Raw genomic sequence first — 6,608 nt, forward strand, 5'->3', positions numbered from 1 at the left:
TTTAATTGCAATGATTATGCTTGACCCTCCAGGAGAGTTAAAGAAAACATATTCTCTCCCTTTTTGTGGAGAACTCACAAAAACTGACAGATGTCCTCAATGAGTTGATTTACTTGAATTGTCTTTTTCTCCTTTTTAAAAAATTCTTTGTTAAGAATATTAATATTAATATTTATTCCTTTGTTTTGTTTTTTAATGTTCTTTGGACATCCCACTGGTTAAGATGGGAGGGAGGGATTCAGAAAAAAAAAAGATGATGCAAAAATAAAAGCTATCAATAAAATATCTTAAATGAGATTTATTGACAGAGAGATGGAAAATACAACATGATTAATCCATTTTCCTTCTGCTTGATTCTTTTTCATCCAAGATATGTGTTCTAATAGATTAAGTTAAAAGGATAGTGCTTTTCTCAACTTCATGTCATAGTCTGGACAATATGGATCTTTCATCCACTTGGTTTTTCTTATATAAATGACTGGAAGGACCATGGGTTTTATAGTAGCATGCTAAAACTATAGTCAGAGCAATGCTTTTTCTTTTCTCAAAAATGTATTGATTCAAGGTAGTTCCATTAGATTTGGGATGGAAAGAGCTATCCACATCCAGAGAATGGATATTATGGAAACTGAATATGGATCGAAGCATAGTATTTTCACTTTTTTTTTTTTTTTGGTTTTTTGTTTGTTTTCTTTCTCATTTTTTTCCCCTTTTGTTCTGATTGCACAAATAACAAATATGGAAATATGTTTAAAAGAATTGCACAGTGGCATCCAGGTGGTATAGGGGATAGAGCACCAGCCTTGAGTCAGGAAGACCTGAGTTCAAATTTAGTCTCAAACACTTAATACTTCCTAGCTGTGTGACCATGGGCAAGTCATTTAACCCCAATTGAAAGAAAGAAAGAAAGAAAGAAAGAAAGAAAGGAGACATAGGGGTCCCTCACTCCTGACATCTTTTCAGTTACCTTTGAAGGGGAGGGGAAATCTCATTATTTTGTTATTTTATTTTGTTAAATAATATTACATATTAAAATAATTTAAAAAATTTTTTAGAAGTTTTGAGTTTTAAATTCTATCCCTCTCTTCTACTCCCTTCCTTGCCTTCTCCCTGAGACAATAAGCAATCAATATAGTTTATACATGTGAAATTATATAAAATATTTCTGTATCTTTTTGTATGCAAAGACTTGATTGTCCATTCTTTTGAAATCTTCCTCTTGTGCCTTCTCCAGGATAGATTTCCTTAATTTGTATTTTTTTTTTCTTTCAGGTCCAACTGTGTTTCCTGATTTCAATTACTAGAGTCAATTCCACTCTCGTATAGTTCATTGATTACCAAGGTTGAGTGTAATGACCGTGTATTTAAAATCAGCAGGAGTCAGGAACTCAGGTTAAGGGAAAAATCTCCTTTAGGAGACATGGGACAGTGAAAAGACAGCTTGGTCTGGGTTCTTAGAAAGTGGGTACAAATAATGCCTCTGTTACTCATCCTTTCTGTGAAGGTGGGCAGATAAAATGAACTTTTATATGTAAGTATCCTCATGTCCAAATTGAGAAGGTTAGAATCCATGAAGTTCCCTTCCATCCTAACTCTCAAATTTGTTTCAACTTTCCTTTTCATGTCATTCTTGGGAAACAGACTCACTGCTTTAGAATGATATATTTGGTATCATCTAATGTTGGAAATCCATCTCTTTAGTTTGTCTTGTATTATATTATATTTCTTATTGTATTGTATAATATTATAATGTATTGTGTATTGTATTATATTGTACATTGTTAAAATTCAAATACAAAAAATACTGTCTTGATGAATCTAATCTAATAACTATTTTGATTCTTCAGAAATAACTACTAATAAATGTTTAAAAGGTATATAAAAATAAAATTCTAAATCCATGATCTAGAATCATGCCGATCAGTCCTATTTTCATTGTTTTTTTGTTGGTTTTTTGCTTTAGGGATGATCTGGCTGTAAGTTCCTTTTTCTCTTCAGTGGTTTTCCTGTTTTTGTGAGTTAGTACTCATTAACTAATGATCAATTTCAATTTTTAGAACTGTTGAATGAGACTCATTATTTCCTTTCCAGTGCCTTTTAATTCTCTTATTGAAGAAAACATCCACAATGTTCCTGAGTGTGGTTTCTGACTGCCTACAGATCTTTGACCTCTTCCATTCTTTAATTGGAAACTTTATTCACCAGCATACAATTTGTTGTCTTTTTCTGTGTCCACTACCTCATACAATCCCAATACATGGCAAGCACTTCATAAAAGTCTTTTTGATTTAAGTAACCAAGCCTTGATTACTGGGTCTGTATCCCAAGGAAATCATAAAGGAGGGAAAAAAACCCACATGTGCAAAACTGTTTTAGCAGCTTGTTTTGTGTAGCAAAGAACGGGAAAATGAGTAGATGCTCATCGATTGGAAAATGGCTGAATAAGTTGTGGTCTATGAAGTAATGGAATATTATTGTTCTATCAAAAATGATGAGCAAGCTGAGTTTAGAGAGGCCTGGGAAGATTTACATGAACGGATGCTGAGCGAAACAAGCAGAACCAGGAATACATTGTACACAATAACAGCTAGAACAACTAGTGCAATGATTAACTATCAAAAACTCGGTTTTTCTCAGTGGTTCAGTGATCCAAAGGAATCCCAATAGATTTTGGACAGAAAATGCCATCTGCATCCAGAAAAAGAACTAAGGAGACTGAATGTAAATCAACACATGCTAGGTTCACTTCTTTTTTTCTGTTGTTTTTTTTTTCTCTCTCCCATAGTTTTTCTCTTTTGTGCTGATTTTTCTCTCCCAACATAATTCATAAAGTAATATGTATTAAAAATAAATAAATTTGGGGCAGCTAGGTGATGCAGTGGACAGAGCACCAGCCCTGAAGTCAAGAGGGAACTGAATTCAAAACTGGCCTCAAACACTTAACTTTTCCTAGCTATGTGACTGTGGGCAAGTCACTTAATCCCCATTGCCTCAGGAAAAAAAATTAAAATTAAAATAAATAAATTTACTAGGAAAAAATGAGTAACTGAGTTGGCTTAGACAGAGAATCTGATTGAATAATTCATAGAATTTCTCTCTATCATCCTCGATTGCAGACACTGACATCTAGATTGCCCCTGCCTTCATGGTAGAACTTTTATTTACACTTTTATCAGGTCCTACAGGGCAAGATGGCAGAATGTCTCTGAAACGATATCCTGTGGTACACGATGAAACCGACCCCACCAATCCCTCTCTTTGGCTGAGAATATGAGAATTTTCCTCCAACGTAAGCTGCCAACAAATTTCCTTGTATTTAATTACATTGTACATCATTTTCTTTATCAACTTTGTTATATATTAATATAGATATGTGTATATTACTAATGCAGTAAATAAAATACAAGTGTATATTAATATATGATAAGTATATATACTAACATTTAAGACAAGTATTAATATGACATGTTTATATTAAGTACAATTATATATAATACACATATATACTAACATGATAAGTATATATTAATATATAAGAAAAGCATATGCACTAATATTTAAGACAAGTATTACTATGATGTGTTTATATTAAGTACAATTATATTAATTATGTATCATACTAATTATATAAATATATTAATAATGACAAGTATATATTAATATATAAAGTAAATATATATGAAAAGTATATACATTGATATATGATAAGTATATATTTATATGTAAGACAAGTATGTTAATATATATGATGAGGATATATTAATATTTAAGACAAGACTATACATAAATATATATTATGACAAGTATAAATTTATATGTCAAACATAGATTGCATACGAATGTGGTGTGTGTGTGTTTAGTCTCCATCAGCAAGCTAAATTTTAGCAAATAGGGATTGCTTCATTCTCAAAGTGCTTGGCACACAGTAGGTGCTTAATAAAAGCTGCAGATCTAGAAGTGTAAGAAGCCTGAGTGACTTCCTCATTCTCCCCTTTATTTATAGATAAGGAAGGGCAGTGACTCACCAGGTCACCACAGTCAGGAAGGGACAGGGGCAGGATTAGAATTTAGTTTCTCCTCCTCCAAAATCACTATATCATGCCGCCTCCTTATTCATTCATCTGACAAAAAGGGAAACTGAGGCTCAGGGAACTGAAGACAGCCCTTGAACTCAAGCCTCCTGACCTGAAATTCTTCACTCTTTCTGCCACCATAACTATGCAAATGAAAAAAGTGACTACCTGAGACAGTCTGTTGCAAAGTGCCCCCAAGGTAGTCCTGACCATGAGGACCCCAGGAGTCAGAAGAAGGAGAGAAAGCTCCAGAGGTTTCAGAAAAAGGGACATGAGCTGGACTTGGAAGGAAGTGGGAAGGACCCAGAAAGGAGCAGAAGCACAGAGGGTGTCAGTACTTGGTCTGAGATAAGAGGCGGAGGGAGGAAGGCATTAATTAATTAATAAAAATTAATTAAAAGGCAGTGTCAGTGGTCAGAACAGCCCGGCAGGAGGCCCGTGAGCCACAAAGGTTCTGTCTGAGCTCGGGACCAGATCTGAGGGAGAACTGAAGGCTGGGCTGGGGACGGTCTCCGAGGCTACTGCCGCCATCTTGATTAGCACTGTGGAATGGACAGGGACAGGGAGAGGAAAAGTACTTCTGAGAGGCAAAGTGCACACTGGTCCTAAATATGGAATCGGGAAGAGATGGATTCAAATTCTACCTCAAACACTTACCTGAGCAGGTCATCCAGAATCACATCTGTAAAATGGACTTAACAGCCTCTAATTCCCTTCCAGTTCTAAAATGAGCCTTGGACCCAGGCAAGTCCAGTGGTTTGGAGGGGCCGGTGATTTGGGCTGCTCTAGCTTTCCCTTCCCCTTCCTCTACTTGAAGCTGGCTGGGAGTTGCTATTTATCATCCGAATGGCTAGTACTCGGGGAAATAAATACTAATTAACCAAGCCAATGTTTCCCATTAGTGAACATCAATTTCCCTACCCAGAGGCTCATTTGGCAAATCACTGGCTGGTTGCAAGCTGAGTAACAGGCCACCAGGGCCAGGGAGGCAGGGAAAAGAAAAATTATCTTTGGCTGGACTGGCTAAGTGGAAGTGACCACAGTTACAGGGGGAGGCGGGAGCGAGAAAGGATCTGGGCAGGACTTGGGGGCACAAACATATTGGAGGAGGGGCCAGGCAGGAAAGCGGAGAGCTAGAGGGCTGAGGAAAAAGGAAAAAGGGCGAAAACAAGTGTCAAAAGGCAGGGCAATGAGAGCTCTGCATCTAAAAGCAATCTCCAGGTTCAAGCACCTGCCCAGCTGCTTAATATCTGTCATTTTAGGGAAAATTCCTCAGTTTCCTCATCTGCAAAATGGTCTCCCACCCCTCCTCTTACTCCCCAGCTCTGCCCCCTCTATATTCTCAGGGAGAGGAACGCTTCTTTGCCTTTGAAATAGAGACGATAGTTATATTTAGTTGGAGGTACTGTGAGAATCTATTGAGATTAGAGGTTTCTCAAGCTGCCCTCTGGCCTTCCGGAGTCCCAGGAGTTTGGGCAGGGCCGGCCCCACAATCTAAGCCAGAGATGGGAGACTCTGGAGCCAGTTTGGATTCTGAGTCTAAGTTGCTAGCTGTATGGCCATGGCTGAATCAACTAGTAGGGCCTCATGTAGAAAGGCTGGGGGGAGGTGGGACTAGATGGCAGCGAGGTGACCCAGGGGATGGAAGGCTCCTTCCTGAGGGTGAGGACCTTGCCATGGCAGCCCCCTCCCAGAGCTGTTGTGAGGATCCAATAATAAAATACATGTAAGCCTGAAAGTACTCATAAATGGAAGCTAAATGAAGAGATCAGATTGGTTCTCTAAGGTCCCGCTCAGAAGGAAGCTAGTATTGCAGTGGGTACAGCTTCTCGGGGAAATAGAGCAGTAATCCTGAGGTCCCCGACCTTAGAGTGCTATGGTTCTAACCATCTGTCAATAAAGTCTTCTGGCCTTAGGGTAGTCCTACAAACATTGCTGATCAGGGATAACCAAGTTCCTGAGACCATAGTGAATGACCACCCCTCAAACCTACCTGTGAGCCAGAAAATGAGCAGATAAGTGACATGAAGCTCTGTTCTAACTTTGTCCTATACATTTATCTTCTTTCTCCTGGTTCTTTGCCAAATCCTTTTGGAACCTAGTCCACTTCAATTGGGGTGACAATTACAATAAACTTTGCCCCTTGACTTGGAGGTGGGTTCAAGCCTGACAAGATGCTACTCAGGTCCTCCTGACTTCAGGGCTGATGCTCTATCCACTGCATCAACTAGCTGCCCCTGTTGCAAATATTTTTGCCCATGTGGGTCCTTCTCCCTTTTTTATGATTTTTTGGAATATAGGCCCAGTAGAGACATTGCTAGATCAAAGGGTATGCAGTTTGACAGCCCTTTGGGCTCTTCAGAATGGGTGGATCCGTTCACAACTCCACCAACAATGTATCCGTGTCCCAGTTTTCCCACATCCCCTCTAACATTCATCATTATCTTTTCCTGTCATCTTAGGCAATCTGAGAGGTGAGAAGTATTCCTCAGAGTGGTCTTTTTTTTTTTAATGTAAATAAGTTTTTTTTTTAAT

The sequence above is a fragment of the Antechinus flavipes genome, chromosome 5 (assembly GCF_016432865.1).
Source record: "Antechinus flavipes isolate AdamAnt ecotype Samford, QLD, Australia chromosome 5, AdamAnt_v2, whole genome shotgun sequence".
Classification (NCBI taxonomy): Eukaryota; Metazoa; Chordata; class Mammalia; order Dasyuromorphia; family Dasyuridae; genus Antechinus; species Antechinus flavipes.